Raw genomic sequence first — 27726 nt, forward strand, 5'->3', positions numbered from 1 at the left:
AAAAAATAAGTCCTCATATGGCCATGTCAATAGAAGAATAAAAAAAAGTTATGGCTTTTGAAATGTAGCAATGAAAATCCCCCAAAAATCGTTGAGTCCTCAACGCCAAAATAGTATACTGCTATTGTTACTGTGTTTCACAGACTAATAATGTTGCAGGAAACCCAGAAGAATCTAATACAGATGCTACATCAAGCCTAAGAAAACTATAAGAAGGCAGCGGATAAACATCACAAAGCTCCTCCTTCTTTTCTGGTTGGTGACAAGGTTTGGTTATCTACTAAAAATTTTAAAACACATATACCCTCTCCAAAATTGGGTTAAAAATGTATAGGACCTTTTCAGATTATTGCAAAAATTAGCCAAGTTGCCTTCCTTTAAAAACTCCACAACACACTGAAAATGTTATCCTGTGTTGCATGTATCGCTACTCAAACCATTCAAGGAGAACTCTTTTCCTCTGCTGAACCTTGTTTTTGTTCCTTGCTCCTGCAAATCCTATTTTTCTGATTGTCTCCACCTTGTTTTTTTGAATGCACACCCTATTTAAACCTGTCTTTGTACTTTCTTCCTGGCGGAAGTATTGTGCCCTCAGCCTTGAGTTAAACTCCGCTACCTGCCCCACTATACTATTGCTGTCTACCGACCTCTGGTTTCACCTGACAACGAAACCTGCCTGCCCCTCTATACTGCTAATGCTGTTCCTGTGTACTGACCTCTGACTTCGCAGGAACATCCTACCTGCCCACACTGGTTACAATAAGAGGCTCCAGTCATTAACAGAGACCATTCCCAAAATATGTTCTAATGTGAGAGAAAAACTATAGACATAACAATTTAGCTTTAAAATAGACAAATGATCGAATATTGTTTGTATCGTGTAACAATATCAAAAGTCCTAAGAAGAAAACTATTATTCATAACAATACATTTGCCTCTGACAACCTTAATAGAGGAAACAGTTGAGTAAGGAAGGGTGGCTGGGACCTTAAAAGGCAGCGATCATTGAATTTTGGAAAACAAGAGGAGAAAGACCTGAGAAGACTCAGACCTCAAGGTTGCATTTCACAAAGGCAGATTTTAATGAGCTCAAAAATAGGGTAGGAAGGATCCAATGGCTGGATGTTGGGAAGGACAGAAAGAAGGTTGGAAAATATTGCAAAATGAAATTCTCAAAGCACAATTGTTAACAATCCCTACAAGAAAGAGGAATGGAAAGCATTTAAAGAGACCAGGATGGATGAACTTAAATACATTCTTAAGGCCTCCTGACCACAGCCAGCTTGAATCCTGCATGCAGGATCCAACTCTGTGCCCAGCCTGGTGACCCCAACATACCTGTCTCCCGTCTTCTTTTCTGTGTTGAGGATGTGGCAGTCGGTGTGCCAGCGCACGTGCGCAGTATAGATAATGCTGCACTGTTGCTAGGCGATGATGCAGTTCCCGCAACCTTTAAACAATGATGATTGCAAAATGGCCGCAGGACGGATGGCTTCCATTGACTTCAATGGAAGCTGTCCATGCGAACTCCACATAGAATCGCAGCATGCTGTGATTTCTCATCCGCGAGCCGAAAATCGCAATCGATTTCCACTCATGTAGATGAAATGGCATTTTTACATAGCATGCTATGGGTTGTATTTGCTGCAGAATTCACTAGCAGATGCCCGACCCTGATTCCGCAATGCAACTCTACCCATGTGCAGGCAGCCTAAAAAGGAGGAAAAATATGTCTATCAAATATAAAGAGGGGGTCATATCTAAAGAAGAATATAATGCAGTCTGCAGAAACTGTAGGGCAGGTGTCAGAAAAGTTAAAGCTAATAATAAATTGAGAATTGCATGAGAAGTAATAAAAAATAATTTTGGGGGTATGTCAGTAGTAATACGTAGGTATAACTCATCAAACAGAAAAGTGACAGGTAACACGCCCCCTGTCACTTTCCGACCCTTATATTAATGTGATAGCTGCCCCCCTTCTGGAGGCTGTACCTAGGGCCCTGAATTAGCCTAGGTTATTATGCCGCCCCCTTTAGTTCAGTGAAATTAGCATGGGAGCAGAGTATATTCTGAATATGTCCGGATTTATCTACATCCGAAGCAAATTACGATTATGACCAGCTTTATCTACAGCTGATATTAAAGGGGTTGTCTCGGAAAAGCAAGTGGGGTTCAGCACTTCTGTATGGCCATATTAATGCACTTTGTAATATACATCGTGCATTAAATATGAGCCATACAGAAGTTATTCACTTACCTGCTCCGTTGCTGGCGTCCCCGTCTCCATGGCTCCGTCTAATTTCGGGGTCTTCTTGCTTTTTTAGACGCGCTTGCGCAGAAGGGTCTTCTCCTTCTGGTCGGTCCGGGCACGAGCGGCGTTCTGGCTCCGCCCCTTCTACGCATCATCACGTAGCTCCGCCCCATTACGTGTGCCGATTCCAGCCAATCAGGAGGCTGGAATCGGCAATGGACCGCACAGAGCCCACGGTGCACCATAGGAGAAGACCCGCGGTGCATCGTGGGTGAAGATCTCGGCGACCATCTTCGAGAAGGAAGAAGTAGGAAGAAGGAAGAAGTCGCAGAGCGGGGATTCGGGTAAGTAATATTTTTTTTTTTATTTTAACACATCCCTTGGGTTTGTCCTGCGCCGAACGGGGGGCCTATGCAAAAAAAAAAACAAAAAAAAACAAACCCTGTTTCGGCGCGAGACAACCCCTTTAAGTAAAAAAATGAGTATATTATGAGACTTTATCTACAGTCTCTTATTTCATGAAGTTATATATCTTCATGAGAGTGTATTATAAGGCTTTTATCCCCAGCCTTTTAGCCCCCCACCTTTTTTGAAAACAGACCCCTTCATAAAGTTAAGCTTTTATCCCTCAGTCTTTATGTCAGGAAGCTGCAGACTCGCTGCTGCAGACCCCCACCTTTTTTTGTTTTCACAACAAGAGAGAACGCAGGAGAAGAATGCAGGAGACTGATGTAAAGTTTTAAAAAGCTTTATTGAGTACACGTGCAAATACATAAATTAAAAAAGTTATAGAAATAATATATAATTATTACACAATGAACTTTAACACAGATATAGTCACATTTTTTACAATGATTTACAAATTTAACCAGGCAGTTTGAAGCATTGGTAGATTCCTCTTTTTAGGCAGCAAGGTGGCCTGTGTCCCACTTGGTAGTGTGGAAGGATAAGGGAGGCTTTTCCTCCGCAGGGTAGCGTGTGCTGAATCGGCATTCAGGTCCATTTTCAGCACCTGGAGAATTTCTCTAGTGCCATGGCTGCCAATGACCGTAGAAGGCACATTAATCTCGGCCATTGATCGCATAAAAGCGTCCCAACCCAGAGGGTAATTTTTCTTGGTAGCGCTATGGCTCTGCGTAGCATAACAGATCAGGTCCAATATGTTGGACCCTTGAACGGGCTGCCCTTTGTATACGAACTCCTCTTTAGTATTCCACGATGTAATATTACCATTCTGCGATAACCTGTTTAGCAAAAGTTCAGCATTTTTTCTGAAATGGGGATTGACATGATTTACAATTTCATGAACAGCATTTCTATTAACAGGTTCGGCAATTGACAATTGCTGATGACCAGTATCACTTGGAGTTACAATGTTTAAAGTTGTTAGCTCTTTTGCAGCCTGTTTAGCATGAACCAAGTATCTTTGTAAGGGCGCCCACCCACTGGCGTTTTTTTTCACTGCAAGTGGTCTATGGGACTTGTAATGTAAAAATCGCGATCGCGCAAAATCGCGATTTACCGCGATATCGCGATTTTGCGCGATCGCGATTTTAGCTTTGCATGTCCCATAGCCCAAAGACCCCTGCAGAAAAAAAAAATGCAGCGAATTTCGCAGTAAAAAAACGCTAGTGGGTGGGCACCCTAAAACAGCGGTGTATTTTTTCATTTTCACATCATCCGGTAGGTCACTACGCTGTAAAACTGAGCTAATCTCGTCATCAAGGTGATGAATAGCAGCCTGTCGTATGTCAGGGGTTGTAGGAACACTTTGTCTTATTTTGTTCCGCTGGTGCTGCTGACAATCGGTGTTCTGGTGCTGGGGAGGGGGGCAGGTGCCTCTGGGTGTCGTGCTGCCGGCGGAGCTCCTGCTCCCTGCTTTTTTTCTGCATGCAGTCCAGGCTGAAATGGCACCAAGCGGTTAAAATGGCCGCTGAACCACTTCCTGTGAACAAACTTTATTGCCCCTCTTTTCTCATGCAAACAATCTGCTGAGGAACCGCTTGGAAAACCCGCAACCAAAAAAGCAACAGCGGTTTTCATTGCGGTTTTTGCTGCGTCCATGGGGCCCTATGGAAAAAAAAGCGCTGCGGAAAGGTCGAAAGAATGGACATGCTGCACCTTTCAAAACCGCGACGCAGTTGCTTATCCGCACTGGGGCTCTGCGGTAAATCTACGCCCTGTGAGAACGAGATTTTGGCCAAACACATTTGCACTGCATTGCACTGCAAATGCGACGGAATGGCCGCATTGCGGATATGCAACGACAATCCACGGCAAATAAGCAGCAAATACACCCTGTGTGAACCGAGGCTAACATTTCCTAACCTACTGCAGACGACTTTAGTTATACAATTCTGTTTCTGCAGTGCATAATACCGAGTGTTGGGACACAGCCACTTCTATAGGGAAAGCTATACACTATACAGTCCTGATCCTCATTGCAAGAACCTCAGCGCTCCTTCTTAGGGCTACATCTGACCGTGTGCAGTATAGTTGTGGCTGGCTGGATTTAATAGTGCATCAATTTTTGTGTTACGCTTCTAGGCCTGTTTCCAGCCCCTCAGTAATAGCTTTCTCAGCCTGCAGTGCCGTACAACCAGCTCTTACCGTGAAACTGCTCTCTAACATTTCCTAACCAACTGCAAACGTTTTCAGTTATACCGTTCTGTGTCTGCAGTGCATAACACAGAGTGTAGGGACATAGCCACTTCTATAGGGAAAGCTATACACTATACAGTCCTGATCCTCTGTGCAATAACCCCAACGCTCCTTCTTAGGGCTACATCTGACTGTGAGCATTATAGTTGTGGCTGACTGGGAATAATAGTGCATCAATTTTTGTGTTACGCATCTAGGCCTGCTTCCAGCCTTTCAGTAATAGCGTTCTCAGCCTGCAGTGCCGTACAACCAGCTCACACCGTGAAACTGCTCTCTAACATTTCCTAGCCAACTGCAAACAACTTCAGTTATACCGTTCTCTGTCTGCAGTGCATAACACAGAGTGTAGGGACACAGCCATTTCTATAGGGAAAGTTATACACTATACAGTCCTGATCCTCCGTGCAAGAACCTCAACGCTCCTTCTTAGGGCTACATCTGACCGTCTGCATTAAAGTTGTGGCTGGCTGGATTTAATAGTGCATCAATTTTTGTGTTACACATCTAGGCCTGTTCCCAGCCTTTCAGTAATAGTGTTCTCAGCCTGCAGTGCCGTACAACCAGCTCTCACCGTGAAACTGCTCTCTAACATTTCCTAGTCAACTGCAAACGACTTCAGTTATACCGTTTTGTGTCTGCAGTGCATAACACAAAGTGTTGGGACACAGCCATTTCTATAGGGAAAGTTATACACTATACAGTCCTGATTCTCTGTGCAAGAACCTCAGCGCTCCTTCTTAGGGCTACATCTGACCGTGTGCATTATAGTTGTGGCTAGCTGGGAGTAATAGTGCATTAATTTTTGTGTTACACCTCTAGGCTTGTTCCCAGCCTTTCAGTAATAGCGTTCTTAGCCTGCAGTGCCGTACAACCAGCTCTCACCGTGAAATTGCTCTCTAACATTTCCTAGCCTACTGTAAACGACTTCAGTTATACTGTTATGTGTCTGCAGTGCATAACACAGAGTTTAGGGACACAGCTCTTCTATAGGGAAAGTTATACACTATACAGTCCTGATCCTCCGTGCAATAACCCCAACGCTCCTTCTTAGGGCTACATCTGACCGTTTGCATTATAGTTGTGGCTAGCTGGGAGTAGTAGTGCATCACGTTTTGTATTACGCATCTAGGCCTGTTCCCAGCCTTTCAGTAATACCGTTCTCAGCCTGCAGTGCCTTACAACCAGCTCTCACCATGAAATTGCTCTCTAACATTTCCTAACCTACTGCAAATGACTTTAGTTATACAATTCTTTTTCTGCAGTGCATAATACCGAGTGTTGTGACACAGCCACTTCTATAGGGAAAGCTATACACTATACAGTCCTGATCCTCCGTGCAATAACCGCAATGCTCCTTCTTAGGGCTACATCTGACTGTGTGCATTATCTATAGGGAAAGTTATACAAAATACAGTCCTGATTCTCTGTGCAAGAACCTCAGCGCTCCTTCTTAGGGCTACATCTGACCGTCTGCATTATAGTTGTGGCTGGCTGGGAGTAATAGTGCATCAATTTTTGTGTTACACATCTAGGCCTGTTTCCAACCTTTCAGTAATAGCGTTCTCAGCCTGCAGCGCCGTACAACCAGCTCTCACTGTGAAACTGCTCTCTAACATTTCCTAACCCACTGCAAACGACTTTAGTTAGCAACAGAGAGTATAGCGAAGGGGCGAGGGACTGGGGGGCGGGAAGGATAGGAGAAGGGCTAAGGAGGAAGCGACCTGGGTGGTAGGAGGGGTTTTAGCGATAGGAAGAGAGGAAGAGGAGGAGTTTGTGGTTGCAGTCCATGAGAGAAGAAGAAGAAGGAAGACGTGTGTGCAGTCTGCGGAGAGCCAGATAAACATGGAGCACCTTATGCAACAAATCAAAGAGGCAGTAGCCAGCCAAGGTCCCTAGTGGCTACTGAAAATGGTAGCAGAAGTCGGAGCAGCTCAGCCGAGCGAAGCGGGAACGGGAGAACACCCTTTGGAGACGGTCGCCAGCATGGAACCGCGTGGAAGGCCCTGCAGAAGAAGATTCCCCCCTGCCAGGCTGAGCCCCAGTCCAGCCACGAAGAAAGGGGGTTGGAGAAGAAGCCCAGGAACAGCGAAAGAAAGTGGAAGCGGTGCGGCGTGGTCGTAGCGCAGTAGCAGAGGGAAGAGCCAGGGAGCTGTCGGAAGCGGCGCGGAGGAGATCGCGGAGATAGATTCGGGACTCACCGGGAGCGGAGAGGTGGTGTCCGGGTCGGGTAAGTCCGGCGCGGGTGCGGGGCAACCCGTGGCTGGCCGCCGAGTATCGCTGAGGGAGTTGGAACGGCCCGCGCGCGGTGCTGGCGGCGGGCGGAAGGATCCGCGGGCCGGAAGTAGTTCCGGTGCCGGGACTTCTTGGCGCAGAGCGACCAGCAAGAGTGATGAGAGTAGGTCTCCTGGCAGCGTGAGAGGTAGCATCGCGCAGGCAGGAGAAGCAGGTAGGAACAAGAGGCAGAAAAGCGGAGCCCTTAATGTTGCTGGGGTAGATGTTATGGGACAGGGAGCGAGTAAGGGGGGGAGGGGTGAAGGAGGAGGGAGGGGCGAAGCGCGGGAATTTCCAGTGCCACGTGGCAAGCCCAGTACAGGGCTTTATCGCCTTTACAGTGGGGCGCAGCGCCACCGCACGTATCACATGCCAAAGGGCAGCGCGGTGCGCGTATTCACAGTGCGGCTGCGGTAGTATGGCAGCAGGGGGAGGGAGCAGACAGGGAAGGGTCAGCAGTAGGCAGCGTAGGTTCAGGGAGCAGCTATCATGGAGCGGGAGGCAGAGCGTCTTGGAAAAGGGCGAGTCGGCGGGAGAGACGCGCATCGGCGGGGCAGAGTAGGGGTAATGCAAGCAGACACGCCAGCTCATCTTCGCTGGGGTCCGGGGATGAAGGCGCTTGCGACGCAAGAGCTAGTAGGCCGAGATGGAATGAGCGCGCGGGAGTGGTGCAAAGGAGGGCTGGGCGTTACAGCCAAACGGCGGAGTTTTGGGCTCCGCGGTCGGCTTTAAATTTATCACCGGCTTCTTCCACAGATGATAGGCGGGTTGGCAGTAGAGGCAGGCAGAACGTGGCAGCGGCGGCCCTCGGGGCTCTCAGCGCACAGAGCCCAAGGTGCCGTGGTGTCGCCCAAGATAGGGTCTCGGCATGACACGGGGCGAGGAGTCCAACTTATCACCAAGCAGGTTCACCCGCACCAGGTTTTCCCTTGGCAAGGCCGGAGGACGACAGAGCGGGTGAGTCAACATATGGAAATACTTGGGGCGATGCATCGCCTGGTGGTACAAATGAGTTTATGGTTGCGCTAAAAGCGCTGGTAAATCAGTTTGAGAAAAAGAAAGTCCTACCAGTGTCCTGTGATCCAGGGAGTAGAGAAAACAAAGATCTGGTACCGTGTTAGCCAGTAGAGCAAAATGTGATTGTTCTCAGCAAGAGAAACGACGTAATCTTGTAGATATCTACAAGATTACGTCGTTTCTCTTGCTGAGAACAATCACACCAGGGAGTAGAGGCTCGCCTGAAGTTGGTTATGTGGCTCACACACCCGGGTCTGCGCCTATGGGGGCGAGCGGGAGAGGCGAAGAGCTGGTTAAAGATGGTTTAAAATTTGCGGATTTGCTATTTTGTGGTGTTGGCCCCTTGGGTGTGGGCCTCGCCGAGGAGGTGCTTGAGAAGATAAATAACGGTGTTTATATCGACATTTGGTCTTTACTATCGGTTGAACATGTTTCAGTTGACAAGGAGCGTTTTTCGGAATGCGGAGTCGACAAAAGACCAAAGATAGCTAAAACGTTTAGTAACTGGTTGCAGGCCATCCTAACGATGGCGCACGTGATATGCCAATGGCATCCGCAAAAAGGGCCGGAGCTGTTGGTATATATAAATACAATTCATAGCGCCTACAAGCTACACGGCGGTTCAGCTTGGTGGCGTTATGACGAAGATTTCCGTCGCCGGATATCGGGGGTCAAAAATGTAAGTTGGGCAACGAAGGCTACTGACGCATGGATTCAGTTAATCCTTGCGCAGAAGCCGCAAAAAACGCTTTTTCCTGTTAGCAACACGGCAAGCACCGCGCAGCAGGGACTGGGTCCGCATAAGCCATCTGGGTCGTGCTGGGCATTTAATGAAGGTCACTGTCGGTTTCTGGCCGCATGTAAATTCCGTCACGAGTGTTCATTTTGTGGAGGAACACATGCCGCAGTACGTTGCTTTCGGCAACAAAAAACAGCGTCGGTCCCCGGAGCACCCACAGCTGGGAACAACCCCAGTGAACGTGCAGTACCTGGAGTGGTGGTTCGCCAGATACCACAAGAGGCTGGAGGCAAATCTGCTTAGGGCAGGTTTCACCTCGAATTTCGTTATTCCGCATACCCCGGCATCGGCCCTTATGCTAAGCAGTAACCTTAAATCCACGCGTGATAATAAGGAGCTGGTGATGGATAAGTTGCTAAAAGAGGTAAGATTGGGTTGAATGGTGGGTCCCTTTCAGGAGCCGCCGTTCGAGAATTTGCGGGTTTCTCCTTTGGGCCTGGTACCAAAGAAGGAGCCAGGCAGTTTCCGGCTTATCCATCATTTATCTTTTCCGACGGGCAACTCAGTAAACAACGGAATATCAAAGGAGCAGACAGAGGTATCGTATACTTCTTTCGATAGAGCGGTCTGCTTAGTCTGACAAGCGGGTAAGGGAGCGCTGTTGGCAAAAGCCGATATTGAGGCGGCTTTTCGCTTGCTTCCAGTGCATCCCGACTGTTTTCATTTATTGGGTTGTCGCGTTGACAACCTATATTTTGTAGACATATGTCTACCGATGGGCTGCTCTATCTCATGCTATTATTTTGAAGTATTCAGTTCTTTCCTGGAATGGATGCTCAGGTTTGAGACGGGCATCTCATCGGTCCTACATTATCTGGACGACTTCTTGTTCGTCGGACCGTCTGATCACGTGACGGCCGGGTTTTTGCTTGCTTCTTTCGGGACTTTAATGGAAAAAGCGGGCGTGCCGTTGTCTAGAGAAAAAACGGTTGGGCCGTTGTCATGCCTGAGGTTCTTAGGGATTAAAATCGATGCGAAAGCCATGGTTTTCCGGTTGCCCGACGAAAAAGTCGCGCGGCTTCGGCAGACAATTGATATGGTTGGCAGTTCACGGAAGGTAACACTGCACCAGTTACAGGTGCTGCTCGGACTGCTAAATTTTGTGTGTCGGGTCATCCCAATGGGCCGCCCGTTTGCCAGGCGCCTGTCGTTGGCAACGGCGGGAGTCAAGGATCAACACCATTTTGTCAGAGTTACGAAAGGCATGCGGCGGACTTACATAACGGACAGGTGGTATGCCAGACAGAGGAGATAGCCAACGAGTAGCTTCGTTTATTTGCCGACGCGTCCGATGCGTGGGATTTTGGCGTCATTTTCGGGAACAGATGGTGCAACGCCCCATGGCCTAAGGAGTGGATCGAAAGGCAGTGGGTGAAGAATATTGCCCTATTGGAAATTTTTCCCTTGATGGTGGCCATGGAGATTTGGGGACAGGCCTTAGAGAATAAAAGTATATGCTTTTGGTCTGATAACCAGACAGGGGTCAGTGCTGTAAACAAACAGACATCTTCAACCTTATTGGTGTTGGCGGTGATACGCCGCCTGGTGTTGAAATGCTTACAAAATAACGTTAAGATAAAGGCGAGACATGTGCCAGGTGTGTTGAACAGAACTGCTGACGCTCTTTCTCGTTTCCAGATGGAGAGTTTCAGAGAGCTGCACCCGACGGCGGAGGTCGAAGGGGTATGTTGCCCGGCTTTCTTATGGGAAATAGTAGAAGAGAGCTCCTAACACTGATTCGCAATTCAGTAGCGGAATCAACGTGGAAACGGTACAACGCTATATGGAAAGTGTGGATGACAGCGGCGGGGGGGGGGGGGGGGATTTCCCGAAGAAGCGCAGGCGAGGGTGGTGACGCTTGATACCCTAATGGGACTGCGTCATCGGGGTGCGTCGGCAGATGCGGCTAAAAAACATTTAACGGCAATTGCGTTTTTGCTATGCCTCAACGGCGCCAAGATGTGACCAAATAATTTATATTTGGTCAAATAATTAAGGGTTGGAAGAAGGAGAAGTCGTTGAAAGACGATAGGAGACCAATTACGTTCGAATTATTATGCGCATTGCTAGACAGCTTAGAGTCAGTTTGCAGCGGTCCGGAGGAGGTTATTTTGTTTCGGGCAGCTTTTTCCCTCGCGTTTTTTGCAGCGTTAAGGTTGGGAGAATTGGTGTCTCCCAGCAGGAGGAAACTCGGCGGTTTGAATTTCGTGGATGTTCTATGTGGCGAAGGTGACGTAAAGATATGCATACGGAGGTCTAAAACCGACGTGTATGGAGCGGGTGAGTGGCTGCGTATTGCGGCCCTAGGGTCCAAATGGTGCCCAGTATTATTGATGAAACAATATTTGGCCAGACATAGTGGGTCAGGCCCATTACTAGCGCACGCGTCCGGGGCTCCGCTGACCAAGTTTCAGTTTGGGGCAGTCATGCAAGCATGTCTAGCGAAGCTGGGATTGGAGCCCAGTGAGTTCGGCACCCACTCCTTCAGGATAGGCGCAGCGACGTCGGCATTTAACTGCGGCATGAATACGGAGGAAGTGAAACGAGTGGGTTGGTGGAGGTCGGAAGCGTACAGATCGTACGTCTGACCGGATCGTAGAGTGTTGTGAACTCGGCCTGTATTTCGGGGGTGTTTTTTCCTGTTTTCTTTTGTTGGTTTTTCTTTTACAGATGCGGAATGGACTGTATGGGTAGTCGGCCATTCATATGTCCATTGGGCCGAAAAGAGAGCCTCGGCCAGGCCTATCGGTGCTAATTTAGGTTTAACAAATGTAAAAGTGAGATGGCGTGGCATAAGAGGCCTACAATGGGCCAGGCTGCTTCATGAGATTTTGAGCATCAGCAGCTGGTCTCCGAAAAAAGTCGTGTTGGTTATCCACGTGGGTGGAAACGACTTGGGAAGAGTTAAAATGGCGGAATTAGTGTCGTTAATGAAAGAAGATATGATGCGTTTTCAAAGGTTTTTTAATAAAGTTATCCTGGTATGGTCCGATATAGTGGCTAGGAGATTTTGGAGGGAGGCCAGGGACGCCGACGCTATAGAGAGGGTCAGGAAAGCCGTTAATTTCAAAATGTCAAAATTTGTTAAATCAATAGGCGGGGTCGCAATCAGACACTGGGAGTTAGAAGGGAGGGAGGCAGGAATGATGAGGCCGAACGGTGTGCATCTCAGCGACATAGGGATGGACACCTTCCTGCCAGGGCTGCAGGATGGGGTAGAGGCCGCTTTGGAGCTGGCATGTGGGGGGCGGAATGCAGTGTAGAAAGGTGGACTTTCCATGCCAGCTGGTGATTGGAGGGCGTTTACAAGCCGCTGAGGGGCTTTCTCACGCCTTTACAGACTTTTATGGACTTTATAGATCAACAAATAAAATTGGTAGGCATGGAAAGAAAAGCAGAGAAATGTTAAATAAAAATTTTGGTTATAATTGGTTAATAAAGCTGTGGCCTTCCCACAATATGCCAGAATAGTTTATTGTTTTGTCGTTATTACAAGGGAGCATAATCGGGTGGGGTAGGAAGTCCCCCCAGTCCAGTTATACCGTTCTTTGTCTGCAGTGCATAACACCGAGTGTTGGGACACAACCACTACTATAGGAAAAGTTATACACTATACAGTCCTGATTCTCCGTGCAAGAACCCCAACGCTCCTTCTTAGGGCTGCATCTGACCGTGTGCATTAAAGTTGTGGCTGGCTGGATGTAATAGTGCATCAATTTTTGTGTTACGCATCTAGGCCTGTTTCCAGCCTTTCAGTAATAGCGTTCTCAGCCTGCAGTGCCTTACAACCAGCTCTCACCGTGAAATTGCTCTCTAACATTTCCTAGCCTACTGCAAACGACTTCAGTTAAACAATTCTGTTTCTGCAGTGCTTAAAACCGAGTGTTGGGACACAGCCACTTTTATAGGGAAAGCTATACGCTATACAGTCCTGATCCTCTGTGCAAGAACCTCAACGCTCCTTCTTAGGGCTACATCTGACCGTGTGCATTAAAGTTGTGGCTGGCTGGGAGTAATAGTGCATCAATTTTTGTGTTACACATCTAGGCCTATTTCCAGCCTTTTAGTAATAGCGTTCTCAGCCTGCAGCGTCGTACAACCAGCTCTCACTGTGAAACTGCTCCCTAACATTTCCTAACCTACTGCAAACGACTTCAGTTATACCGTTCTGTGTCTGCAGTGCATAACACTGAGTGTTGGGACACAACCACTACTATAGGGAAAGTTATACACTATACAGTCCCGATTCTCCGTGCAAGAACCCCAACGCTCCTTCTTAGGGCTACATCTGACCGTGTGCATTAAAGTTGTGGCTGGCTGGGAGTAGTAGTGCATCAATTTTTGTGTTACACCTCTAGGTTTGTTCCCAGCCTTTCAGTAATAGCGTTCTTAGGCTGCAGTGCCTTACAACCAGCTCTCACCATGAAATTGCTGTCTAACATTTCCTAACCTACTGCAGACGACTGGGTGTGAGTGAGAGCTGCCTCTGATTGGCTAAGCGCAGGGACCAATCAGGGGCAGCTCTCACTCACACCCATTCATGAATGGGTGTGAGTGAGAGCTGCCTCTGATTGGTCAGGCTGTGACCAATCAGAGGCAGCTCATTCAGCAGGCGGGGATTTTAAATCCCCAGCTGCTGAATACTACAGAGAGCAGTTCAGAGAACTTCCGCCGGCCGGGCTGAACTCCGTCTGCCGGGACCGGGTGAGTATATATATTTTTTTTATTTTTACACATTTCTGGATGAATTGCAGGGAAGGGCTTATATATTTAAGCCCTTCCCGAAAATTCATCCCGCGATCGCCCGCAGCGCATTGCTTTCAATGGAGCCAGCTGTATTGCTGGCTCCATTGAATTCAATGGGCTAACATAATTCTTCTCTGCCACAGCTGTTACAGCTGTGGCAGAGGAGAACGATCTTTATGCTGACAGTGCAGGGGCGGGGGGGGGGTCTCACTCCCGTGCTCGCCGGCAGCCCATTGCTTTCAATGGAGCCGGCTGTATTGCCGGCTCCATTGAATTCAATGGGCTAACATCGTTCTGCCGGGACCAGGTGAGTATATATATATTTTTTTATTTTTACACATTTCTAGATGAATTGCAGGGAAGGGCTTATATATTTAAGCTCTTCCCGACAATTCATCCCGCGTACGCCGGCAGCCCATTGCTTTCAATAGAGCCGGCTGTATTGCCGGCTCCATTGAATTCAATGGTCAGTGCTCGTTTAATCGAGACGAGTACCGCGTGGTGCTCGTCTCGAGTAACGAGCATCTCGAGCACCCTAATACTCGAACGAGCATCAAGCTCGGACGAGTGTGCTCGCTCATCTCTAAACAGCATCTTCACAGAAATCCTCTGAACTCTCTCTCTCAGCTGAAAAGTAAACATCTCCTGTATTTTTTAATTAGTTTATATTTCTGTTATTTTAATATATCTAAAGAGATTTTGACGTGCGTTTTAGAAATATTCACAGAAAGTTCTTTTTTAATTTCAGATGGACGCTCAAGGTAACGATACGCAACATCTTCTGGCAAATCTGTTTACTGAAGCCGAACAAGGTAAAAACTGTATTTAAGTTTTTTCTTTTTATAACTCACGTTATTTATACGCATTTCTGATCATTTTCACTTTTTTTCAATGTTTAAGCGGATCTATTCGAGATCCAGAATTTGGATGCTGCCGCTTTGGATGAGCTGTTTCCTACGAGTACTGAAGAATGTTCTGCAATTGCTGACATTCTAGATATCGCACTCGAGGGTATGATTTATATAATTAAGGCCTTTGTCCATATTTAGAAACGTGTAGATGTAGAAACTAAATTGCTTTTCTTTTTTTTCTACAGAGATGTCAATTGCACCAGAAGATGCTAAAGACACCCAAGTCTCTAAAGCCTGTGAAATGTCGGACCATGTGAAAAACTTGATGAATCCTGGAACACTGGCGAACAAAGAAAATATTCCGACAAAAAAGCACAGGCCTGACGCCCCTAGCATTATACCGCAATGGCGTTAGTTAAGCGATTAAACATATATTTAAATACCTGTAAATACACACGTTAATATGCATAGATGTAGTCTGATTAGCTTTTTAGTACAGCGCTGCGTAAATGTACATGCTGCCATGCAATGCTGTAGTCTGGGTAACTTTTAGTATGCATTAGCTGTGTTATGCTGTATCAAACATGGCTCTGCTGTGTGTTATTAACCCTTGTTTAGCTCTGTAATCTTTGACACGGAGTCAGGATATACGCTGGTTGCTAATACGCTGCGTAATAGGTAACTTAAATCGTATATCGTTGGTTTATGTTTTACTCATTCCGACACAATTTCTTTTTTATATATAGATACTGCATCACTGATGAACTGTAATCCAACACCCGCATCTGAGTTAATACAGCCAGTGCCTAGATATGCCAATCCTTCAGCGACGCGTGTCAACCCGGAGCTCACCGTGTTAAAGCCTCAAAATGGTCGGTCAAGATACGACGCGCTATTACCGATTTCAGAGCTGGATGAAAACCAATCTCTATCTGTGGAATACAACACAACTTCTGTTGGTCGCTGCAAACCGAGACTATCTCCATTAAAGCCACAAAATGGAGGCGTCAGAGAGGATTATAATAGAGCTTCTTTTGCACGCATAAATCCTGGACTAGGACCATTAACCCGTCAAGATGGGAGCGGCAGATACGATGCTCTCTCAGCAATTTCTGCGATGGTTGAACGCCAGAATAGCGACAGAAGCGTAGGTAAGCTGCATGCCTTAAATTCAAACGATATACGGGACTGTCATAGCATACCTATATGTGATACACAACAAACAGTAGACACAGCACCCACTGTCCCTAAAACATGTAGAAAGAGAAGCGTAGCTCCCAAAAACATCACAGCAATAGGTGCAAATATGTTGCCCGGTCATAGCGCTGTGGCGACTGATACACCGCAAAATCTATCTGGATCAGTCACTAACACTGTTAATCATAGAAAGAGGGGAGCAGCTCTTAAAAACACAGAGGGTAAAAGATAAAAAACACACGATGATAAAACCGTTGTCAATTCAGAGCGGTATTGGTCTGCAGCTATAGGGATTGAATTTGCTAGCATACACTATATGGCCTTTCAGATTGGTGGGATAGCAGCATCCTTGAAAGCTGTACACGAAAGGGCTCACAAGCTTTTGAGCTCCGAGCCAGACTCTCACAGAGGTCCAGAAATATTTGCTTTAAAGCGGGAAATGACTGAATTAGTGAGAAAGCACGCAAGTGGTTCCTCATGACTGTCAATGTGGCACAGCTATAAAAATGTGCCACACAGCTAGGATGTCCATAGACCGTAGAAAAAGTAGAAAGTCTACACGACACAACACAACACAGAGACAGGGTGCAGACACTCAGCAACATTCACAGCTGTCTGACCATCATGAACCCGATGTAGTTGTTGATCAACCTGACCCCCGTCCCAGGCCTCTCACTAGCAAAAAGCCACACTCCTACTGTACACTGATGAAAGGCAATAACCCGGAAACAGCTGTATGTATATGGGGTCTGGCTTTGCTTTTAATTCCCAGTCATTATAACAAGGCTTGTATAAAAAGTCTGACTTTGACTTGAAGGAATGCTGCCTTTCAATAGGTGGCACTGTGGAGGATTTATTCCATCTCCCTTATTTGCATATTACCCAGAGGAGCGTGCTTGGCCATTTGAATCTCCTCACTTAGTTTATAGTATATAGTTGCTCTCCCTAAGGAGAAAAGAGCGTTTCTGACCCCCTTCCCAGGCCTCTCACTAGCAAAAAGCCAGACTCCTACTGTACACTGACGAAGGGCAATAACCCGGAAACAGCTGTATGTATATGGGGTCTGGCTTTGCTTTTAATTCCCAGTCATTGTAACAAGGCTTGTATAAAAAGTCTGACTTCGACTTGAAGGAATGCTGCCTTTCAATAGGTGGCACTGTAGAGGATTTATTCCATCTCCCTTATTTGCATATTACCCAGAGAAGCATGCTTGGCCATTTGAGTCTCCTCACTTAGTTTATAGTATATAGTTGCTCTCCCTAGAGAGAAAAGAGCGTTTTTGATCAGCCTGGTGATGGGTCGGTTTTTTTAGAGTCTTTTTTTCATAGGCGCCGCAAACTTTCAAGGTTCAGGGGCATTGAGCATGTAGAGCATTTCAGGTTTGTGAATTTAGACCGTATACAGTCATTTACCGATGCTATGAGTGCCATTCACAATGCTCTTGAGTCTTTGTTCAATAGAATACGGACTGATATTTAGCCCGGCGACTACATACATCTAAGTCTGAATGGCGGCAGTTCTCTGGATACGGTTTATTCCAAAAAGCAGCTCAGGGATGATTTTAATGTGGAGAGCTTTTTAAGCGCTGTGGCTTCAGCACTTCAAAGTCTGAATGTTTATCCGCCGATTGTTTGCATCTGGTTGTCACAATAATAAAAAATAGGAGTGGTGGTATGAATCGTCGCAGGCGCTTGAATTCGATACTTTACACAAAGATCATCAAACAGAAAAAGCGCTGGTTGTATGACTTTAACAATTATGATTCAAACCTGTGTTTGGCTGCTAGCATGTACGCAATGCTGGAGGTGGGAGCAGCTGCTTCTGCTGCTGATGGTGATTTATTGGCACGTGCTAAGCAGCTACACGCTGCTCTTGGAATTCCTGAAAACCAGCTGGTCAGTTTTAGTGATGTAGATGCTTTTGAGAGATACCTGAACATATCTATTAAAATTCTGTATCATAGCGATGGTGATTGGCGCTATTATCACACAGGCTCCGTGTCCGCGGGTAAAACTGTGTATATTTTGTATTATGATAAACATTACTACGGAATTACAAACACCAAAAGCTTTATTGGAGAACAATATTTTTGTGATCATTGTAATTCAGCTTACCACCACAAGAATAACCATTCTTGCCAGCATTTTTGTACAAAAAATGATTGCGCTGAAAGTATCGGAAAACAGTATCGCTGTCCCAACTCTCATGTATTTTGTCGCTCAAACGAATTCTTATCACGGCATGAGAAGTTGGCCGTGACTAATTTTACGTTTTGCAGAGTTAAAACATTTTGTGATCGTTGTTATCGGGTTGTGCACAATAGTGATGATGGTCATAAATGTAAGGGGCTGAGCTGCCACGTTTGTCGTGCCCCGCTGCAAAAATTTGATAGGCGGTTTGTACCACTGCATGTAGCACAGATGTCTAAGAAAAACGAACGGTATATTTTTTACGATTTTGAATGTTCACAGGATATGGGTTTGCATATAGCGAATTTCATTTTTGCGTCGACCTTGTACGATCATAACTCTTGGGAGTTCGAGGGTAAAACGTGACTTTGTCCAGTTCTTTGCCAGTGGCAAGTTTGCAGGCTACACCTTTATCGCCCACAATGCTGGTAGATATGATGCGTATTTTATCATTAAGCAATTGATTCGGGAAAAAATACGTGTAAAGCTGATTAGTCAAGGAGGGCGGCTTTTGTGTGTGACAGCGCCTGATATGAACTTGAGGTTCATAGACTCGCTGAGTTTCATACCCATGAAACTTAGCAAGTTACCGCAAGCTATGGGCTTTTCTGATTCCAAGGCACACTTCCCACACTTTTTCAACACTGAGGAAAATCAAAATTATTTCGGGCCCCTACCTGATGTTAAATATTATGGGGTAGAATACATGATGTCTGATGAGAAAAAGGAGTTTATGGAATGGTATGAGTCGCAAAAAGATGTTGTTTTTGATTTTAAAGCAGAGCTAAAGAATTATTGCAAAAAAGATGTTGCTGTTTTGAGACAAGCATGCGAGCTTTACAGAGATCGAGTCATGGAAATGACTAAAAAGCCTGTTTCTAAAATACTGTACAGAGCAGCGCAAAAAGGTTCCGACGACGGTATGTGTTGACCCTTTTCAGCACATCACTCTGGCATCTGTGTGTATGGCTATGTACATGTTTAAATTCCTTCCAAAAGACACTATAGCTATTGTACCTGCTGATAATTATCACAAAACAAAAAATCGTTACTCAACACCTGCTATTCAGTGGCTCATGTACTTGTCTCACACAGAAAACATTGACATTCAACATGCTCTGAGAGGAGGTGAAAAACAGGTGGGCCACTATTTTTTGGACGGCTATGCATTTGTTAACGGTAAGAGCATCGCTTTTGAATTTGAGGGGTGTTATTTTCACGGTTGCCCCTCTTGTTACAATGAAAAGGATGTAAACAAACTCAATAAGACCACTTACAGCCAGCTGTATCACACTTTTCTAGCCAAGAAACGTTTCTTACAACAATGCGGCTTTACAGTGCGCGTCTTGTGGGAGCATGAGTGGAAGGAAATGGTTGAAAAGGAACCACAGCTTCAATCATTTCTTCTCAAAATGCAGTTCCCAGTTCCGCTAGAACCGCATGATGCACTCTATGGCGGGAGAACTAACGCCATAAAGCTCTATTACAAGCAGGCTGCTGGGGAGATGATAAATTACTATGATTTCACCAGTTTGTACCCCTTTGTCAACAAAACAAAAACATATCCTGTAGGACACCCTGAGATCATTTATAAAGATATTGGTTACATCAAAAATTACTTTGGCCTTGCAAAAGTTAAAGTATATCCGCCCAGAGATTTATTTGGTGTTAAGTTGGTGTTCCCCCTCTGTTACAGATGTGCTCTAAACTCACAGGTAGAACCCTGCACACACAGTGAGGAGGACCGCGCTATTGTCGGTTCTTGGTGTACGATAGAGCTAGAGATGGCCGTAGAGAAAGGGTACAGGATAGCACACATCTACGAAATCTGGCAATTTCCTAGAACCTCGGATGATCTGTTTGCACCCCACATTAAGTTACATCTTAGGGATAAACAGGAGGCCTCAGGTTACCCTAGCTGGTGTATGGATGATGTCAAGAAAAGCGAATACATCGCTGCCTTTCTTGAAAAAGAAGGTGTACAATTACAGCCTGACAATATGGTGGTGAATTCCGCTAAAAGGCAAATCTCCAAACTTTTCCTTAACTCCTTGTGGGGTAAATTTGCCCAGAAACCTGACCTTCCGTGTACCAGCATTGTGACTAATCCTGACGAGCTTTTTGAGTATGTGTTTCTCCCCTACTATGAGATTTCAGGTTTGAATTTTATTGATGACGAGACAGCCAACATCACCTGGAAATACACAAAAGAACATCAAAAAATCAACAAAAACACAAACATCTTTATAGCTTGTTTCACAACCGCTTACGCCAGACTAGAATTGTACTCTATTCTGGACCGACTGAAGGAGAGGTGTCTTTATCACGACACAGACTCTGTCATTTTTGTGCATCGAGAAGGCGAATGGAATCCGCCGTTAGGCGATTACCTGGGTGAGCTAACCAGCGAGATACCCAATGACACATACATCACAGAGTTTGTGTCTGTGGGGCCTAAAACCGATGGCTACAAGCTGAACACGGGTAAAACCATCTTAAAAGTTAAAGGCATACCTCTAAACGTTGCTAACACACAACATGTAAATTTTGACAACCTAAACGATCTAGTTTTGGATTATCAGCACAATTCCTCCCCTGAAATGCAGAAATCTATTAACAGAGAGCAGCCTGGGATTGTGAGAAATAAGAAATACTGGGATATTGAAGCAAGACCATTGCGCAAAACGCAAAGATGCGTTTACACAAAGAGATACTTGTTAGATGATTTTACGACATTGCCTTTCGGCTATTAGTTCATGTATCAGACGGCCGTCTGACACATTCTATGCAGTTCCTGTAATATCGTTTGAATTCATGTATGTTGGCTGAATCTGTATCATGACTCGTCTGCTTCTTTTCCTGACCAGGCTTTGTAAGAAATAAGAAGCATTGGCTCTTTGGCGCAGGTGTGCTACACAAAGTGCAAAACCGAGTGAGGAGGTGATTATTAGCCGAATATACAATATAACATCTCGGTTATTAGCGCTGAAATAATGGACACACGTTTGCAACACCCCTTCTCGTGTATTTTAGCTGGACCCTCTAACTCTGGGAAAAGTTACTTTGCAAAGCAGTTGTTACATAATGCCGAGACACATATATCACACAAGCCCCAAAACATTGTGTGGTATTACTCCTGCTGGCAAAAACTGTATGATGAACTGACTGTTTATTTCCCCATCATCAGATTTATCGAGAGCCTTCCGAAGACATTTATAGATGATGACTTATTTCCGCCCGACAAGGTAAATTTGACCATTGTTGATGATCTTATGGAGAGCGCTAGTGAAAACAGCAAAATAGAAAAAGCATTTACCAAGTATGTACATCACGGAAATCTCAGCATTTTATATCTTGTGCAGAATGTGTTCTGTCAAGGTAAGAAAAGCCGAACGATAACTTTAAATGCAAAGTATTTGATTCTCTTCAGATCTCCTTGTAATGTATTGCAAATTGTCACACTAGCAAGACAGATGTACCCTGGAAAGACGCGCTTCTTCTTAGAAGCCTTTGAGGATGCGACACGCGAGCCTTATGGATATTTGCTGGTAGATTTAAGAGGTAATACGCAGGAGGAGCTGCGCTTGAGAACGGGTTTGTTTCCACCAGCCTTACCAGCTGTGTATATTCACAAAAAAATCACCTCTAAAAAGTGAGTACACCGTCTTGCAGCCTATTTTATTCCCCGTGCATTGTGGTGAGAAGATGTCTGAGTGTTTGGGTGATAAAACCCTGACCGTAAAGAAAAAGAGGCGTATAGTCAATCAGGCCGGCGGTTTTATAGGTTCACTCTTGGGTTTTGCAATACCGATAATTACGAGTCTACTTGCCAACCGATAATGGAACATGCAGAGAAAATGTATTTGGTTCCTAAACACGAACTGAACAAAATAAGACAAAGTGTTCCTACAACCCCTGACATACGACAGGCTGCTATTCATCGCCTTGATGATGAGATTAGCTCAGTTTTACAGCGTAGCGACCTACTGGATCATGTGAAAATTAAAAAATACACCACTGTTTTACAAAGATACTTGGTTCATGCTAAACAGGCTGCAAAAGAGCTAACAACTTTAAACATTGTAACTCCAAGTGATACTGGTCATCAGCAATTGTCAAATGCCGAACCTGTTAATAGAAATGCTGTTCATGAAATTGTAAATCATGTCAATCCCCGTTTCAGAAAAAATGCAGAACTTTTGCTAAACAGGTTATCGTAGAATGGTGATATTACATCATGGAATACTAAAGAGGAGTTCGTATACAAAGGGCAGCCCGTTCAAGGGTCCAACATATTGGACCTGATCCGTCATGCTACGCAGAGCCATAGCGCTACCAAGAAAAATTACCCTCTGGGTTGGGACGCTTTCATGCGATCAATGGCCAAGATTAATATGCCTTCCATAGAAGGCATTGGCAGCCACGGCACTAGAGAAATTCTCCAGGCGCTGAAAATGGACCTGAACGCCAATTCAGCACACGCTACCCCACAGAGGAAAAGCCTCCCTTATCCTTCCACACCACCAAGTGGGACACAGGCCACCTTGCTGCCTAAAAAGAGGAATCTACCAATGCTTCAAACTGCCTGGTTAAATTTGTAAATCATTGTAAAAAATGCGACTATATCTGTGTTAAAGCTCATTGTGTAATAATTATATATTATTTCTATAACTTTTTTAATTTATGTATTTGCACGTGTACTCAATAAAGCTTTTTAAAACTTTGCATCAGTCTCCTGCGTTCTCTCTTGTTGTGAAAACAAAAAAAGGTGGGGGTCTGCAGCAGCGAGTCTGCAGCTTCCTGACATAAAGACTGAGGGATAAAAGCTTAACTTTATGAAGGGGTCTGTTTTCAAAAAAGGTGGGGGCTAAAAGGCTGGGGATAAAAGCCTTATAATACACTTTCATGAAGATAGATAACTTCATGAAATAAGAGACTGTAGATAAAGTCTCATAATATACTCATTTTTTTACTTAATATCAGCTGTACGTAAAGCTGGTCATAATCGTAATATGCTTCGGATGTAGATAAATCCGGACATATTCAGAATATATATGATTGGCACGTCATAGGACTGACATTTCTGCTATCCCATGCTAATTTCGCTGAACTAAAGGGGGCGGCATAATAACCTAGGCTAATGCAGGGCCCTAGGTACAGCCTCCAGAAGGGGGGCAGCTATCACATTAACAGAAGGGTCAGAAAGTGACAGGGGGGTGGTACCTGTCACTTTCCGGTTTAACAAGTTATAACTACGTATTACTACTTATGTCAAAAGCAAAAGAAAAGTCAAAGATAATCTACGATGAAAATGGTAAATTGGTTAAAAATTATGTTGAGAAGGCTGAACTTTTAAATTCCTGTTTTGTATCTGTTCTCTCTCAGAAAGTAAATGTAACATCAACTGATCTTTCTTGTACTAGGAGATAAAAAAAACTATTGATAAATAGTAGAGATGAGCGAGCACCAAAATGCTCGGGTGCTCGTTACTCGAGTCGAACTTTCAGTGATGCTCGAGAGTTCGTTTCGAGTAACGAACCCCATTGAAGTCAATGGGTGACTCGAGCATTTTTGTATATCGCCGATGCTCGCTAAGGTTTTCATTTGTGAAAATCTGCAAAACACAAGAAAGTGATGGAAACGACACAGAAACGAATAGGGCAGGCGAGGAGCTACATTTTGGGCTGCATCTCAAGTTCCCAGGTCCCACTATTAAGCCACAATAGCGGCAAGAGTGAGACCCCCCCCCCCCCATGAATTCATGAATGGGTGTGAGTGAGGGATGCCTCTGATTGGTCAGGCTGTGACCAATCAGAGGCACCTCATTCAGCAGGCGGGGATTTTAAATCCCCAGCTGCTGAATACTACTCACAGCTGTTTAGAGCAGTTCAGGAGAACTGCAGCCTGCCGCGCTGAACTCCGTCTGCCGGGACCAGGTAAGTATATATATATTTTTTATTTTTACACATTTCTGGATGAATTGCAGGGAAGGGCTTATATATTTAACCCCTTCCCGACAATTCATCCCGCGATCGCCGGCAGCCCATTGCTTTCAATGGAGTCGGCTGTATTGCCGGCTCCATTGAATTCAATGGGCTAACATCGTTCTGCCGGGACCAGGTGAGTATATATATATTTTTTTATTTTTACACATTTCTAGATGAATTGCAGGGAAGGGCTTATATATTTAAGCTCTTCCCGACAATTCATCCCGCGTACGCCGGCAGCCCATTGCTTTCAATAGAGCCGGCTGTATTGCCGGCTCCATTGAATTCAATGGTCAGTGCTCGTTTAATCGAGACGAGTACCGCGTGGTGCTCGTCTCGAGTAACGAGCATCTCGAGCATCCTAATACTCGAACGAGCATCAAGCTCGGACGAGTATGCTCGCTCATCTCTAATAAATAGAGAGATGGTGAGGGAACATTTAGGGCTCCTGTCCACGGACGATTGTGCATTGCGTTACTCGCGGTGATAATCTGGCTGCAAGTACCACAGTGCTTGCTTTCCATAGCATTGCTATGGAAAGTTCAGCACCCTGTCCACGAGCAGAGAATCATAGCAATTCTCCGCTCGCGGGACTCAGATCGCAGCATGCTGTGATTTGATGTGATTCTCCGCAGTGAGCCTATCTGTAAGATAGGCTCACCACAGAGAACTGACAGTTCTCTCCCCTGCTCCCCGGCAGCAGAATATCGTTAGCGACAGTCTGCCTCGCCCGTGGACGGGGGGCCTTAGCTAACTTAAATTAATTTAGGTCACCACAGTGGATGGCAACTAACAGAATGACAGTTAATAAGTAGAAAGGCAAAGTCCTATACCTGGACAAGAAAAATGAACATACAGAAAGGGACGAATTGAGCAGCACATGGTAAAAAGACCTGGGTAAACTAATAGATCACAGACTGAACATAAGTCAAATGTGTGATGCAGTAGCAAAACAAGCAAACAATTCTAGGATGTATTAAAAGAAGTCTATATCACGTGATGTAATTATTCTCCTCTATTCTTTTGTTATCAGACCTTATCTGGAAAACGTTGTCCAGTTCTGGGCATGCCAATTTAAAAAAGACCAATAAACTAGAGCATATTCAGAAAACAGTTACCGAGATGGTGAACGGTCTGCAAACCAACTTTATGATTCTATGTCTTAGTATCAATGAAGGGTATATTAAATGTGCTTCATATTGACGTTAAAGGCATTGTCAGAACTCAGTGTGGCACAGTGGCAGAATACTTGAAGCACAAGACAACATCTTTAGATTGGAGAATCTGTTGAAGATAATAAAATTACTGTCCTCATCATCACCAAGTTCCACATTTTACAATGTGGGACTTAGTGACTGCCAAAATGATGTGACAAATTTCATTTTACAAAAAAAGGACATTTTATTCTTATTTTTGTACAATTTGCAGATTTGTGGCTGCCTCCACCTGGCTGTACACGCACGCCACCCATTTACCTTCTGTCACTACTATTGGACTATATAAATGGAATCCTACCTTCCGTGGTTTTATTTATAGGCTTAGTCCCAAGAGAGGAGCATTCTTATAGGTAGGTACCCATCTTTTCCAGGTTGAGATTAAACCACCTGGTATTAGCATTAGGACCCATCTGCAAGCTTGATCACCTGGACGTTGAAAGATGGGCCAATATGATTTGATCAAATTATATACCAAGAACCTTGCATTATTTAATGTGGTTAGAGTATTTATTATAGGTATGTATTCTTCTGATAGTAAATATATTTTGCGTGCTGTTGCCATGTTTTGGTTTCATATGTCATTTTACAGTCTCCAGGGGAGACTAATGGTTACAGAATATCGATGAAATCATATAAGTACATCGAAATGTTTGTCAAAATATGTATCTGTTTTGATCAGATAAAATAATTTTTTGTATGATTAGGTTAAAATGATTTATGTAGCTGCATTTGTAATCCCTTATAGTTCTTTGTACACATATGGAAATCAATTTATTTAGAAGAATCTGTTTTAATTTATCTTCATTATTTTTAATTACATAAGTACAAAAATTGCTCTTATTTGTTTTTCTAAAAACACCAGTCTTATCCATTAATGATATCCAGTAGAGATGAGTGAGCATACTCGTCCAAGCTTGATGCTCGTTCGAGTATTGGGGTACTCGAGATCCTCGTTACTCGAGACGAACACCACGCGGTACTCGAGTCAATTGCATTTCCTTCCCTGCATGTTTAGCGCGATTTTCTAGCCAATAGACATGCAGGGAAGGCATTACCACTTCCTGCTATGACGTGACAGCCCTTCCCCCCCCCCCTACAGTAGTGAGTGGCTGGGCCGATCAGGTGACCGCCGAGGACTTAGACTGGTCCCGCCCGCGGCTCACCTCAGACGCATGCTGGCAGAGGTTAGGGAAAGTGCTGCTACTTCTATAGGGATAGTGTTTGCGTAGGATCCGGTCTTCAAGAACTCCAACGGTCCTTCTTAGGGCTACTCTTTATAGTGTGCATTACTGTTGTGGCTGGCTGGGAGCAGTAGTGCACCAATTTTTTTTTTTCAGCATCTCGGTCTGTGCAGGCCATTTCAGCTATACTGTTCTGTGTCTGCACTGCATAACACAGAGTGTAGGGACACAGCTACTTATGTAGGGAAAGTTATAGAGTTCTCCTGATCCTCTGTACAAGAAACCCAATGGTCTTTCTTAAAGCTACATCTCACCGTGTGCATTATAGTTGTGGCTGGCTGGGAGCAGTAGTGCATCAATTTTTGTATTACACATCTAGGCCTGTTCCCAGCTTTTCAGTAATAGCTTTCTAAGCCTGCAGTGCCATACAACCAGCTCTCACCGTGAAACTGCACTCTAACATTTCCTAGCCTACTGCAGACTACTTAAAGGGGTTGTCCCGCGAAAGCAAGTGGGGTTATACACTTCTGTATGGCCATATTAATGCACTTTGTAATATACATCGTGCATTAAATATGAGCCATACAGAAGTTATATACTCACCTTCCCTGCGCTGGCGTCCCCGTCTCCATGGTGCCGTCTAATTTCAGCATCTAATCGCCCGATTAGATGCGCTTGCGCAGAAGGGTCTTCTCCCTTCTGGTCGGTCCAGGCACGTTCTGGCTCCGCCCCCTTCTACGCATCATCGTGTAGCTCCGCCCCATCACGTGTGCCGATTCCAGCCAATTAGGAGGCTAGAATCGGCAATGGACCACACAGAGCCCACGGTGCACCATGGGAGAAGACCCTCGGTGCATCGTGGGTGAAGATCCCAGCGGCCATCTTGGAGGAAAAGAAGGAAGAAGTTGCAGAGAGGGGATTCGGGTAAGTAAATTTTTTTTTTTACATTTCAACACATCCCTTGGGTTTGTCCTGTGCTGAACGGGGGGCCTATGCAAAAAAAACAAAAAGCCCGTTTCGGCGCATGATAACCCCTTTAAGTTATACCGTTCTGTGTCTGCAGTGCATTAGACAGAGGTCTCACCGCTAAACAGTACTGTAATATTTCATGGACCACTGCAAAGTATTTCAGCTCTGCCGCTGTGCAGAGCGTCCCACAATACCCTTGTCTTGGTGGGGTAGAGATGGCCGCAGTTACCAGCAGTATCCACTGGCTTTAGAGTCTTCTCCCACTCCATACAGCCTCTATTATCTACAAGTCTCTGCGAGCAGTAAATTACCCCTAGGTATCAGCGCAAGACAACGGGTTACTTTTTTAAGTCACAGCATAGAGCCTCCGCTATCTAGAAGTCTCTGTGT

General features: G+C 45.2%; 1 protein-coding gene across 1 annotated transcript in view; it reads right to left on the reverse strand.

Annotated features, from left to right (window-relative positions):
• The window catches only part of GRM4 (glutamate metabotropic receptor 4), a gene marked incomplete at its 5' end in the record, with an annotated part of 207103 nt that overhangs the window by 169872 nt on the left and 9505 nt on the right, over window positions 1–27726 (reverse strand). The window lies entirely within an intron of this gene.

The sequence above is a fragment of the Eleutherodactylus coqui genome, chromosome 1, assembly GCF_035609145.1.
Source record: "Eleutherodactylus coqui strain aEleCoq1 chromosome 1, aEleCoq1.hap1, whole genome shotgun sequence".
Lineage (NCBI taxonomy): Eukaryota > Metazoa > Chordata > Amphibia > Anura > Eleutherodactylidae > Eleutherodactylus > Eleutherodactylus coqui.